This window comes from Lycium ferocissimum, unplaced genomic scaffold (assembly GCF_029784015.1).
Source record: "Lycium ferocissimum isolate CSIRO_LF1 unplaced genomic scaffold, AGI_CSIRO_Lferr_CH_V1 ctg51, whole genome shotgun sequence".
NCBI classification, from domain to species: domain Eukaryota; kingdom Viridiplantae; phylum Streptophyta; class Magnoliopsida; order Solanales; family Solanaceae; genus Lycium; species Lycium ferocissimum.
The window spans coordinates 31309-46838 of record NW_026725865.1 but is presented as its reverse complement, the minus strand read 5'-3'; the positions used below and the strand labels follow the sequence as shown (position 1 = coordinate 46838).

General features: G+C 34.7%; 2 pseudogenes; both read right to left on the bottom strand.

The window, feature by feature from the left end:
- Window positions 1-6236: 6236 nt before the first annotated feature.
- Window positions 6237-8281, bottom strand: LOC132044666 (low affinity inorganic phosphate transporter 1-like; annotated as a pseudogene).
- A 4657-nt stretch (window positions 8282-12938) lies between these two features.
- LOC132044667 (low affinity inorganic phosphate transporter 1-like) lies at window positions 12939-14594 on the bottom strand (annotated as a pseudogene).
- Between the last annotated feature and the right edge of the window lie 936 nt (window positions 14595-15530).

The window sequence follows — 15530 nt, the reverse complement described above, 5'->3', positions numbered from 1 at the left end:
TGACTATAGAAATTTCTCTTTAAAGATTACGAGAGTTCATAGCTAAATCGTTTCGAATATATGTAGACACACATTATTCTTTGTGAAATGAACTAATATGAACACTACTAAAAAAACTGGATATAGCGACAGACAAATTCTGTAGCTAAACAACAAATTCCGTCGTTAATATTAATTTATGATAAATTATCAAAAAATTATGTTAACTACGAGCAATTTAGTGATGGATTAGTGCCGAAGATCGAAGTTAATTTCATTTTTTTTCCTTTTTTGTAGTGAAAAATAATGTAACATAAACTGAAACAGAGGGAGTAATAAGGATGTTGAGTATTGAAATGCCATTTATTATATGAGCTAGCTATATATTGCAAAAGCAAATCCTAATGTCTTAATTTAAAACTATTCATGCAAAACCAGAATAATCCCCAGAATATTATGGGCATATACTTTCATATCATGTCAACAATCTTACTATTTGCAATTTTTCCCATTTGAGTATTATCATATAGTTGGTCTTTGAAGCTGTCCCGATAAGCTGACAAGTTCTTAAATCTTGTGAAATGCACGGCATTATCTATATTTAGACATTATCTTCTCATTAATTATATATATTAGGTCAACCAAATAACGGATTTTTGTGTGTAATCATCATATATTAGGAATTCAGAGGTCCGATTAATTTAAATACGCGTCCTGCAAGACTCATTTAAGGAGGAAGGGCGGCTTTCTAACATGAATTTCTCCGTTCTCAGCGCTCGAACCTGAGACCACTCGGTAAAGGTATAAAATTAGCTCGGATTGCCAGACTATGGGACCGCTTGTTAATATTCCTCTATTATTTGAAATGTAATTGAGGGATAATCACTTTGAAAGCGGAAATAACATTTGAACAAAAATACCCCTTGCTAAAACATGGGGCAAGATCTAGCACACGGTGGTGGAGTATGAATCTTTGACAAATGGATCTCCAACACAATGTGTTATCGTTCGAAATTTTGAGAGTTTCAAATTTCATGGACAATTCATAGAATTAAACCTCTATCAGTTCAAACTCCATGAACGATTTGTTGGCTTAAAGTAAAAGTTCCTTAGAGTACTTTTTCCATGTATTAACTAGGTGAATTTTTGTCAAAAAATTATTTCCCTATTAAAAAGTGGCTAAACACGGAATAATTTTGAGACACTGGCTAAAGCTTAACTAACAGTCCCAAAAATGCTTGTTTGCCTATTTCTCCCGAGAAATCACATCCATTCCACCACATTTCTTAATGGTCGTTTTATTTTCTTTTTCATTTTTCACTTCTCTATGATGATTATCTCATGCCCTGGCTAAAGTTGACTTCTATAATTGCTGTTGCAACTTTCTTTGTACAATATATTTCTGTCTTAATGCATATATTCTTTGATATATTTATCTTGTATGTATAGTTGTTTTCCCAATATTTGTTGCAACCTTAATATTCAGTACATACCGTACATTAGCAATAAGACATCGTTTACTTCTTTATTAACTATTATACCACAAAAAATATAAGAGGAAAAAGAAAGAATATTATTTTATCTTATTTCTAACTATTTAATCACTTTCATGGCAAATATTTTATAACTTAATACTGAAAGTCATAGGCTTGAAGCAATTTGGATAATTGACAATTTGTAAATATATATTTACATATAAATTATCACAGCATACTAATATAATTGTGGTATTGGAGCGCAATTAATTAATCCTGGCATAAAGTCATGTATAGGATAATACAGTATGTGGTTTGCTGTATTGGAAAAAAAAAATCAGAGCATAACTAATATTATAGCGTTTGATCGACGCTATTGAATAGTATGCATTAAGTTACGAATTTTTTTTATATTATTTTATATATGAGATAGAATGTGTAATAAGATTGCATGTGATGCGGGGTTTAACTAGTTAAAGACACGTGAAGCGGGGTTTAACTAATTAAATACAAAAATGTCATTTTAAAGGAGGTAATTCATATATATATATATATATATATATAAACAATCACTTCATTAAGAATCACGACATAATAATTCATTTTTTATTAATCACTGCATAAAGTTCTTGTATTATAATTCTCGCATAACTATTAAGATGAACCAAACGATCCTAAGCACATTACAATTAAAAAAACATTTGACCATCCGTACTTGGCTTATCATTTATCTTTTTTTTTTTTTTTTTTTTTTAGTCAACACTTGGCTTATCATTTATCAAGGCATGCAATCGTGGTTATCAATCAACAGGTACATGTTTGAAGAAAAAAAATTCAAGCAAGTACATTACTTATAAATAAAGTCAACCCCCCCCCCCACCCCACCCCCAACCACCAACGGAAATACATAGAAATCTTGATCTGTTTACTTCCACGTTTAATAAGATTGGGTTGAGGAGTGGCCTTTCATTGGACCTCAAGGATCGGCTTAAACTTGAAACTGCATCAGAAGCAAAGAGAGGCAAAATGATACTCCCTCCGTCCTAAAAAGATTGTCTTAGTTTGACTTGACACAAAATTTAAGAAATAAATTAGCACAGAGTTTAAGAAATAAAAGAAGACTTTTGAAATGTGTGGTCCAAAACAAGCCTTAAATATTTGTGTGGCTGTAAATCATCTCATAAAATTAAATTATTTCTAAATATAGAAAGGTATCAATCTTTTTGGGACATACTAAAAAAGAAAGGAAGACAATCTTTTTGGAGCGAAGGAAGTAGAATTTATGGAGATCTTGTCCTTTGATGAAGATGAACTGACGCTAACTAATTTTATTCTGATATTACTCATGTCCAAAATGGAAAATATCTTGGATCAGACTCTATCTGGAAAAAAATCATCTTAAAAATCACATGGTTTTGGCCAGTATTTTAAAAGGCTTTGGGCAATTCGCAGAATTGCCCTTCTTTTGGGGTGGTCTTTAAATTTTACCCCTCATATTTGAAATCTTTAAAATTTGCCCTTCGGCTAACACCCATAGGTTTCGTGTTCGAACCCACGCGCAATTAAAATTTTAAAAAAATTCGCAAGGCAAGTTTAATTTAGCTATGCTAACCTCTAAGATACTTTTGTTAAGGAAATACTAAAGTTATACGACCAAGATACTTATGCTCTTGTGGGCGACTTGGCATAAGTATGTCGGTCCCATAACTTTGATAATTCCTTCACAAAGTTATGCTTGGTCCGCAAATAAAGTTTGCCCATTAAAGTATGCCCCCCACCGCATAACTTTGGAAGGAATTATCAAAGTTATGCCGGACAGCATACTTATGCCTTATGCGCATAGCGTTTCTTGGCATAAGTATCTTAGGGTTAGCATAACTTTGATAATTCCTTCACAAAAAGTTATGTCGGTCGCATAAAAGTTTGCCCATTAACTTATGCCGATGGGGGCATACTTATGCCTTATGAGCAAACTTTGTCTTGAAGCATATATATGTATTTTTTTTTTTTTAACCACTTCAACTGTGTTAGAACAGAGTTACAAACATCCAGACAAACCTATGTAAATATTGAATCAGTGATGTACTTAATTTCTTTTTCAATTCCCACATAATATCTTCCTGATGCCTTCAAATATGTACACTCTTTAGAATCTAAACAAAGCATCACTTCAAGTCCATATTTCGCAGCCAATTAATCCTTAAAGCATCTTTATAAACCACGAGCTTTTTTTGGTCCAAAACCACGCTTATGAGTAAACTACCAGCTTGCCTTATAAGGCAAAGTTTAAATTTTTTTTTTTTTTTTGTATGCCCCCTCCCACAGACTTTTAGTTATGTTTAACTAAAAGTCTCCATTTAGGGGGGCGTACTTTGCCTTGAGGGGCAGACATTTAGTTATGCCGGATCCGATAACTTTAACTTTTTCTCAAAGATTGTATGCCGGATCCGCATACACTCCTCCCTCCCCGCTTGCGAAATTATTTTTATTTTATGCACCGAGCGGGGGTTCGAACCTAACTTCATGTATTCGCTCATCTTTCCAAGCAAAGGGCAAAATTTAAAGACCACAAATATGAAGGGCAAAATTTAAAGATCACAAATTTGAGGGGCAAAATTTAAAGACCACCCCAAACGAAGGGCAATCCGTGCAAAAAAATGTTTTCATAAGTAAGACATAAGGCGTAAGCCCAGTGAAACTTTGATTTCATTAATATTATATAAATTTCTGAAATAACATAATAATACAAAATATGAAAAATACATAAAATTTGTATAACTCAAAAGTTGTAAAAAGATAGCGTAGAAAAATTAAAATAAATGTATAAGCATACGCCACAAGTATAATCAACATATAGTTTCTGAATGGTATGTCCTGTATTTCCAGAGGAAAAATGATCTCACGTGTGAACCCATGAGAGTTGTTCTCTCCTTGAAAAATACTTTCTCTGTCTAAATTTATGTGGTATCATTTGGATTACGAGAGTCAACCATATTAAATTCGATAGTTAATTGGACATGAAATCCTTAAAATAAAATTAAAATAGTGAAAACTACATAAAAAGTATAATAAGTCACAACAACCGAAAATTCAAAAAATTTAAAAAGGTTTTTGACAAAATTGGGTCACAAAAAAATCCATTTGACTCTCGAACTCCGAGCGGGAGACGAAGTAAGTAACAACTCTTTTGGAGAGACCAACAATGATTGTGGCGTAGTGGCTGGTACTACTCCATCCTTAATCAAGGTCTCAAGTTCGAGCCCCCTTGGGTACGGAGCCACCATTGTTAGGGAGTGCTTTGCCCCCCAGTGTGGGACTACCTGGCACTAATCCGAATTAGTCGGGCCTCAATACGAATACCGAACACAGGATGAGAAACAAAAAAAAAAAAAAATCTCTTTTGGAGAGAGACTAAAGTTGCACCAAATTGGCAAATTATATTAGGATGTGAGTGCTCCATAGTCCATGCCCCAAAATAAGTATGACTTTGAGTTTAAACTCAAGGATAAGCGACAATTTTGGTTTCTCAAAGACACATAAAAGAATTTCTCGATGGATTTGCACTTTTGACCTTCAAACGGGTTGGTCTTTAATTATTGGCCTTATTAATCGATATTATGCTTAATGGGGCATAAGTTCTTTAACAACGCGGGACATAACTTGTGGGATATGATGATGCAGAAATATAAACTTATGCTCCGCGCAAAAAGTTGTTTGCCTTGAAGGGAAAAAATTAAAACACAAAATAGGACGAAACTTTTGCCCCACGCAATGTTAATTTTAGGAGTTACAATTATTAATGCATATCCACTCTTTACTTTCTCTTTCTTTCAAAATCATCCCCCCCCCCCCCCCCCACACTCACCCAACCCACAGACACACACACAAAAAAAAAAAAATCTATGAAAAGAGCATGAGAGATAATGTAATTTTTCATATTCTATCTACCGTTTTCAAAAAAAAAAATTCTCTCTTTCGTTTCCTCCTCTTTATTCTTCTTTTTTTATTTGCACTTGATGACTGATACAATTATTTTTTGGGGACTAAAAGAAATTATTTGAATGTATTAATTTTAATATTATGAAAACTACACGAAAATATATGGTATATTATATTGTATAACAAACGTACATGAAAATATACCTAAAAAGTATATGGTTTATTCAAATTGACAAACTTAACTGAAAATATGATAACAAAATATTTGTGGATATAATAGTACAAATTAGTATATCTAAGTATGTATATTATGTACCTAATATATTACTCTATGTGCCAACCAATTGTACTCTATAATAACATATATGGTAACAATATACGATATACAGATAGAATAATATATATAACAGATACTACAATAATATACTTGTTCACGAATTAGCTTTTTTTTGGGTTAAAATTCATGAATTAGCTTGCTAGTAGATTGTGCTGGAGATTTTTTAAGTAAGAATTTATTGTGTTTTTATATGCATTTAATTATTTTATCACTAATATAGGAAATCTCCTTATTTTTAGATTTTTATTTATAGCAATAATCTCCTTGTTTTTAGCTTTAAGTTGCACAATTTGTAATAACTAAATTAGTTGTAGATTATATAATTAACTCTTATATATCTTGTATTTATAAAAGTTCCCCATAAAAAAACCCACCAAAAAGCTAGCAGATTTGTGGCTCTTTCATTCTCCAAAGGTAAGTCTATTATAGGTATATTCCAAAAATTGAAAACTTGTCGAGGAGAGTTATAGTAGTGTACGTGAATTTTGTTTGCTAAATATGATATCATTCAACTTATTTATAAATTTCTTCACTTCTTTAATTATAAACACCGCTTACTAAAAGTTATGTGTGCGCCACTGATCATAAGGTCACATATGCCACGTACACATCAAGCATTTTATAAGTAAAATCCTATGTCCACCATCAAGTAGGCCTTTGCAAAAAAAAAAATCAATTTCATATATTTAGAAATAATTTAATTTTAAACAAAGCAAACAGATATATGAAAAAATCAACGTGAAAAAAAAAAAAAAAAAAAACACAACAACATTGCATGACATAATCAAACTCAACCTCCAAAACCCATTTGAGGCAATTCAGCACCTTATGTTTCTCCAGACATAGTTTCTTGGGACGCTTCCTCAAGGGATTTTCCATTTGCCTCTGGCACACAGAATGTACAAATCATTCCAAGAGCATTGATGCACCCAAGAACAATGAGAGAGTTCTTTATGCCAATACCAGCCGGGTATCCTGCATCAGTTTTTGTTGGATCTTGCTTTTGTGCAGCGTACAGGAATCCGTACGCTCCAACTATAGCTCCGGCCTTACCTGCAGCCGCAGAAATCCCATGGCATGTCGACCGGAGCCTGGCTGGGAAAATCTCGGCTGGGACAACGAACGTGGTTGCGTTAGGCCCAAAATTCGCGAAAAAGAACGTGAGGGAGTACATGACCACAAACCCGATATGGTTCTCCTTCAATGTCCAATGATGGTAGGAAGAGCGATGGCGAACATGAATACGGTCATGAAGAAAAATCCCATCAATTGGATAGCGAATCTTCCTATTATATCAATGAACGCCACGGTGAACCAATACCTGGCACTGTACTACATAGTGCAATCAATGTTTGCGCCCTTGCAATTTTGTAAACTTCTTGAACAGCATTCATTGTTGAGGCTGCAGGGATCCAGCCAACTGCTGTGAACACATCTTTCTGGAACAGATTTTGGCTGTAGAAAGCAATGTCCAACAAAAACCATGTGGAACAGGTTCCGAATAGGTGCATCCCGTGGCGCCGAACAAATTCCCAAGAAAATAGACCAAATTTATTGGTTTCGTCCCTAGACATTTGTTCGATTTTTGCATCCTCAGGATCAATTTCAACTTGTAGTACCCTGCCCATGTCCTGTGCGGCCTTTTTTGCATCTTTCGCCACGAGAGCCGTGTAACGGGCTGTTTCGGGCATCTTCATACGCCAGTAGTAAGTGAGGCCAGCTGGCAACGCTCCGAACATGAGAATTATACGCCAAATGTAGTCGGCTTGTGGCACGGTTGACAGAGCTGCATTTTCTGCGAAAGTCGGGGCCTTATAAGCATGATCGAATCCTGCTGATGTGATAAGCGCAATTATTCCACTGAATAAAATTCCAAACCCTTGCATAGCGAAAACGGCGGCTATGAACGCGCCACGTGTTTTCTTGTTTGCATATTCTGACATAATCGTGGCAGATAAGGGGTAATCGCCACCGATGCCAAATCCAAGCCAAAACCTGAAGAAACATAGTGTGGCCATAACACCCTGTGAGTGTTCCCGAAGGAGAGCTCCGAAGCAACGGAACACACAACCATGAGAACCAAGGTCATCCCATAGACCTTTTTTCGGCCCATTTTGTCACCGAGCCAGCCGAAGAAAAGCTGACCGGCGAGGGTGCCGACCAGGGCGACACCCGTGACCGATGATGAGACGGTCGGAGGGAGTGTTCCAGGCTTCAAGAGATCGGGTTTGGTGTAGTATAAACGCCCTAGTAATTTTGTGACAAGGGAAATGCTGAAGAGATCATAGGCATCAGTGAAAAATCCCATTCCAGCAATAACAATTGCTGTGAAATGGTAGAGTTGAGTCTTTGCCACATCAAGTGCATTAAGCACTTGTAGATTATTATTATTATCCTCACCAGCCATGCCTAAAATTTCTTCTTCAGAAAGATTGTACACTTTCTGGATTTTGGAGAGAATTGATGTGTTAAACTTTTGGAATATTGCAACTACTTATAAGGTTTGTCTCACTAATACCATTTCAGACACAAACAGAATAATCTCCGGAATATTATGGGCATATACCTTTATAGCATGTCAAACTTACTTGTTTAAGTTAAGCACGATACTCAAAATAATCTTTGTAATTGTTTACTCAGCACCATTTAAGTATTAGCGTACTTGGTCTTGCAAGCTTTCTGTAATAAGCTGGCAAGGTTTTAATCTGCTGAAATGCACACCATTATCTTTATTTTAAGATATAGTCTTTTTATATATACTACATCACACAATTTCTGCCTCTCATTTTCTGTAATGGTGTTTGATGGATACAAACTTAAGGAAGAAAGTAGGACTTTTGAAATTTGTGTTTTGAAAAAAGTCACATTTGTGTGCCAATAAATTAGCTTATTGAAGATGTATATATAAGTTACTGATCAAGAAATGAACTATGGTTCTAATTCAATCTCAAAAGCTGGTTCAAGAGATGAGGTTGTCCAAGACTATGTAAGGAGAAACAAATGCCCTTTAACCCACCCAATATGGGACTCAATAGTTATCACCAAAGGGTTTGGTGAGCCGGTTGAGATCCCTTCAAGTCATGATTTGATGCTTATGAGTTCGAGATCTTGTCTTAAGTTAGCGGATTCTAAATTAATAATTCGTACATATACAATAGATTTCTTAAGACAAAGACAGTGTTTAGACTAAAATTACTAGGTTCGGCCGAATCCGTACGTAAACTATGCTCTAACTCCAACCCTATCCACCCTTAACTAGAAGTCTAGGGTTCGAGCCCTGTGAACGGAGAATTTATTCATTGGGAGCAATTTATTCCTATAATGTATCTATCTTGCCCGAATCCGAAATAATCGGGTCAGTTAAGATAACAGATGATTAGACCAAAATAATACACTAAGGCCTCATTTGTTTGCACTTAATGAGGCTCTGAATTTGAATGGTTCAGATCTCAGCCCATTAAGTGTATTTGATTTTTATATTTTAAAATCACTTATTATATCTGAATGAGTCTGAATCGCTCAGATCTGTGATAGAGTCTGAATAGCATTCAGATTTTACTCTTACCATTTTATTTACGGACTCTCTCTCTCTCTCCGACTATCAACGTAGCCGCCTCTCTTTCTTCAACTATCGTCCAAATAAACCTTCTCTCTTTAATATTAGATTTCAAAAACTTTACCTGATTTCTTTTGTAAAGCTTTATGTGTTTTTCGTTGTTGTTGGAAAACAATATCTTTTGTAGTTTTATTTTTTTGGTTTTCTGTTTGCAATAGAATGGTGGCTCAAATCAAAGATATCAACGTTGTTGGAAAACAATATCTTTTGTAGTTTTATTTTTTTGGTTTTCTGTTTGCAATAGAATGGTGGCTTAAATCAAAGATATCAACGTTGTGGGCATAGCCATGGCAAAATCCAACTTAAACTACTACCCTTATGCTAATTTGCTGTAAATATTTTCAGAGGTCGAAGGGGTACTTTATTTTGCATAAAAACAGTAATGAGGAGTTGTTTTTCTTTCTCAATTCTTCCCCGCTAGTATTTGACATGCCATCCTCGCATTTCAATCGATATTATTAGATGCTTCTTGGGTATAATTTACACCCAAATTGAGTAGGAATACGTAAAAGTTTGCGAAGCTTAAATTCAAATCCACAAGACGAACGAATTGCAATTTATGATTTTATTTTGTTTCAATTAAGATTTTTAATACTTTATTGATATGATATTTAATTAATTCTTATTTGAATTATATATTTATTATGTTTGATAAATATAGATAGATTTTTACATATTCAGATGTTGAAAAAATAAACAGTCTTAATCATTCAGTATTCAGATCTAGAGACAACATCTTAATATTCAGATGTGTATTCAGATTCAGACATCTTAATCTTAATAAAAACAAATGCCCCCTAAGTCAACCAAATAACCGACCGTTTTATTTTCTTTTTCACTTCTGTATTCTGTTTTTGTTCATGTATACTCCCCTCGGCTAAAATTTATTCCCACTAGTGATAAGTTCTATTGCAACTTCATTTGTGACATGGCCTTGAGTTATGATTAGCAACAAAGGCATCGTTTACTTCTTTGATTAAAGATTACCTGGAAAAAAAGAAAAAAAGAAAAAAAAAAAAAAAAAAAGGAAAAGGATGACCTACTTATATTATCTCCAATTATCAGTCTCTTTCTTGGCAAATAATTTATAACTTAATAATCAAAGTCAGAGGCTTGAAGCAATTTGGATAGTAGACAATTCTTAAATATTTGCATGTGGAGAGAGTGATATTTACTTACTTATGGGAGAAAACATCTCACAAATCTCCGGCAGATTGCTAGTGCCAGACGCCTAATTACTAATTTCTGCGCTTCAATTTATATGATTGTGTTTGTCTAGATACAAAATTTAAGAAAGGAAAAAAATAATTAAAACTTGTGGTCTTATACATATGTCATATAGATATAATTAAATAAATAAAAGTGTATTTTATCTGACACTTTAAGCGTTTGGAAAAGATGATCGCACGCCATTAATATTAAAATCGACAAAGATCATGAGTTCAAGTATCATCATTACTCATAATCAATTTTTTTTTTTATGTGCTTGGATAATGAAAAAGAAACAAATTGGCCGATGAAAACGAAACGGGCGGCTGGTAGTCATACCGTTTCAACATTAAACTAGAAGAAACATAGGTTCTGAGTTCAAGTCTCACCACCAACATTTATCAATAAAAAATTTAATGTGATTGTCCGACAAACAAGAAGCAGGTTCGCATGTGTGGAACGTGCCAAGAATATAATTGAATAGATAAATCCATCGATACTCGTTTGATCACTTTTATTTGTCTACGATGGACTTTGTACTCTCCTTAAAAAAAATTGTAAGTGTCTATATCTTACTATGATACTTATGATAATTAGCATTTAAAAAAGTTTTGGAAAATGATTTGTGAAATGAATAGCTGATGTTAAGAGTAAAACAGGTTAAAAAGATTCACTACTAAAATAACAAGAGTTAGCGACAGACAAAGTCAATAGCTAAACAACAAAATCCACCTGTTTAGCTACGAATTATAACAAAATTTCGTTATGTATGAGTAAATTAGCGACAGAATTTGCAGCTAATTCTAGTTTTTTTTTTCTCTTGATATATTAAAATGCACAAGTAAAAGTGAAAATATATTTTTAGTATAATGGACAAGTAAAAATGAACGGATGAAGTATTTTGGAAGAACCATAAACCCTGATGTTGGCCAATGATTTGACTTTATAACTGATTTTTTTATAAGAACTATAAAATGTTACAGTGTCGCCAACACGCTATACAACAATAATAAGTACAATTAATTAAGAATTAAAAACTTATAAGAAGTTGCTATACGTAAGTAAAGTTTTACCAATTGTTTTTAGAATCTCAGATAAATAAACCAAATGGAAGCCTATCATATACACATGTGAAGGCATTTTATGTTTGATACTAATCAAGAAAAAATCGCAAATTAATAATTTGTCTTCTGTTTGAATAGTTAAGTTGTTTTTTAATAGTAGCAGCATTCATTCGCTTAAACCTTTGTAGGCAGCGTTACAGCATATTTGTGCTGGTAACCGGTGGTAGTTGGTATTTATTGGATCTAATTTAATAATTAGCGTATGCAAGTTGATCATGAAAGATTAAGGGTCGTTTGGTTGTAATCTTGAAACAATTAATCCAATTGTAAAATCCAACTAAAATAATATAGTGTTTGCTTGTGCTGCTTAAGAAAACAATAATAGTTGCATTATAAAACAATAATAGCCGCATATATAACTAATGTCAACATTTGGTTGGAGGTATTAATTAATATTTATGTTAAGTATTGTCTTACGTGAAACATAGAAGGTGACATAAGAGTGTGTGTATATATCAATGCGAGGATTACATATATAAAGAAATTATATGCCCTTTTAAAGTAAGTAATTCATGTACAATAATTAAGTAATTCATGTACAATAATTATTGTATTCTTAATCACTACATAACAATTCCTTCATTAGTAATCGTCACTTAAATAATTCTCGCATTACAATTCTTGTATACCTAGTAAGTTTACCATGCGACGCCTAATAATGACATTCTTCTAAGTTTAGAAATAATTTAATTTTGAACTTCTTATTTTACATTTAATGACATGATTCTTTTAGCTACATAAAGCAAATACTAAATTCCTTGTTCCAATTTTATCTTTCTTAACCGGTGTAAATACTTTCACATGAAATGGAATAAAGAGAGTAGCTAATTTTAGATAAATTCAGAAATGGAAAAAAATAATAATCTAATTTCCTTATTCTAGACCTCATAAGAAATATATTCTTTTGGAAAAAAATTAGTAAATGCTTTCCACTTATGCTCTATGGGGCTTTCAAAGGAATAAGAATAACAATTTCTCTTCTTTTTCCCCTTCCTTTTTCTGCAATATCCAAATATTAGGAAGATATCAATGATTTTCTATCTGCGAATACTTTACTCTATAATTTAATATAAAAGTTGAACAATTTAATAAGTTTTCTTCTCATTTCCAAAATAAAAATAAAGTACAAACGAAAATCGTCAACTATGTACCGTACATCTCTATCACTTGAAGTACATGACATGAATATTTTTTATTTGCCTTATATTTTTTTTAGATGGTTCTAATTCGAATAGATTATCTGAACTTATTATAACAATTCTGCATGACACCATCAAAACTCAACCTTCAAAACCCATTTGAGGCAATTCAGCACCTTATGTTTCTCCAGACATAGTTTCTTGGGACGCTTCCTCAAGGGATTTCCCATTTGCCTCTGGCACACAGAATGTACAAATCATTCCAAGAGCATTGATGCACCCAAGAACAATGAGAGAGTTCTTTATGCCAATACCAGCGGGGTATCCTGCATCGGTTTTTGTTGGATCTTTGCTTTGTGCAGCATACAGGAATCCGTACGCTCCAACTATAGCTCCGGCCTTACCTGCAGCCGCAGAAATCCCATGGCATGTCGACCGGAGCCTGGCTGGGAAAATCTCGGCTGGGACAACGAACGTGGTTGCGTTAGGCCCAAAATTCGCGAAAAAGAACGTGAGGGAGTACATGACCACAAACCCGATATGGTTCTCCTTCAATGTCCAATGATGGTAGGGAAGAGCGATGGCGAACATGAATACGGTCATGAAGAAAAATCCCATCAATTGGATAGCGAATCTTCCTATTATATCAATGAACGCCACGGTGAACCAATACCCTGGCACTGTACTACATAGTGCAATCAATGTTTGCGCCCTTGCAATTTTGTAAACTTCTTGAACAGCATTCATTGTTGAGGCTGCAGGGATCCAGCCAACTGCTGTGAACACATCTTTCTGGAACAGATTTTGGCTGTAGAAAGCAATGTCCAACAAAAACCATGTGGAACAGGTTCCGAATAGGTGCATCCCGTGGCGCCGAACAAATTCCCAAGAAAATAGACCAAATTTGTTGGTTTCGTCCCTAGACATTTGTTCGATTTTTGCATCCTCAGGATCAATTTCAACTTGTAGTACCCTGCCCATGTCCTGTGCGGCCTTTTTTGCATCTTTCGCCACGAGAGCCGTGTAACGGGCTGTTTCGGGCATCTTCATACGCCAAAGAGTAAGTGAGGCCAGCTGGCAACGCTCCGAACATGAGAATTATACGCCAAATGTAGTCGGCTTGTGGCACGGTTGACAGAGCTGCATTTTCTGCGAAAGTCGGGGCCTTATAAGCATGATCGAATCCTGCTGATGTGATAAGCGCAATTATTCCACTGAATAAAATTCCAAACCCTTGCATAGCGAAAACGGCAGCTATGAACGCGCCACGTGTTTTCTTGTTTGCATATTCGGACATAATCGTGGCAGATAAGGGGTAATCGCCACCGATGCCAAATCCAAGCCAAAACCTGAAGAAACATAGTGTGGCCATAACACCCTTAGGAGTGTTCCCGAAGGAGAGCCCTGAAGCAACGGAACACACAACCATGAGAACCAAGGTCATCCCATAGACCTTTTTTCGGCCCATTTTGTCACCGAGCCAGCCGAAGAAAAGTTGACCGGCGAGGGTGCCGACCAGGGCGACACCCGTGACTGATGATGAGACGGTCGGAGGGAGTGTTCCAGGCTTCAAGAGATCTGGTTTGGTGTAGTATAAACGCCCTAGTAATTTTGTGACAAGGGAAATGCTGAAGAGATCATAGGCATCAGTGAAAAATCCCATTCCAGCAATAACAATTGCTGTGAAATGGTAGAGTTGAGTCTTTACACATCAAGTGCATTAAGCACTTGTAGATTATTATTATTATCCTCACCAGCCATGCCTAAAATTTCTTCTTCAGAAAGATTGTACACTTTCTGGATTTTGGAGAGAATTGATGTGTTAAACTTTTGGAATATTGCAACTACTTATAAGGTTTGTCTCACTAATACCATTTCAGACACAAACAGAATAATCTCCGGAATATTATGGGCATATACCTTTATAGCATGTCAAACTTACTTGTTTAAGTTAAGCACGATACTCAAAATAATCTTTGTAATTGTTTACTCAGCACCATTTAAGTATTAGCGTACTTGGTCTTGCAAGCTTTCTGTAATAAGCTGGCAAGGTTTTAATCTGCTGAAATGCACACCATTATCTTTATTTTAAGATATAGTCTTCTTATATATATTACATCACACAATTTCCGCCTCTCATTTTCTGTAATGGTGTTTGATGGATACAAACTTAAGGAAGAAAGTAGGACTTTTGAAATTTGTGTTTTGAAATAAGTCACATTTGTGTGTCAATAAATTATCTTATTGAAGATGTATATATAAGTTACTGATCAAGAAATGAACTATGGTTATAACTCAATCACAAAAGCTTGTTCAAGAGATGAGGTTGTCCAAGATTATGTAAAGAGAAACAAATGCCCTTTAACCCACCCAATATGGGACTCAATAGTTATCACCAAAGGGTTTGGTGAGCCCGTTGAGATCCCTTCAAGTCATGATTTGATGCTTATGAGTTCGAGAACTTGTCTTAAGTTAGCGGATTCTAAATTAATAATTCGTACATATACAATAGATTTCTTAAGACAAAGACAATGTTTAGACTAAAATTACTAGGTTCAGCCGAATCTGTACATAAACTATGCTCTAACTCCAACCCTATCCACCCTTAACTAGAAATCTAGGGTTCGAGCCCTGTGAATGGAGAATTTATTCATTGGGAGCAATTTATTCCTATAATGTATCTATCTTGCCCGAATCCGAAATAATCGGGTC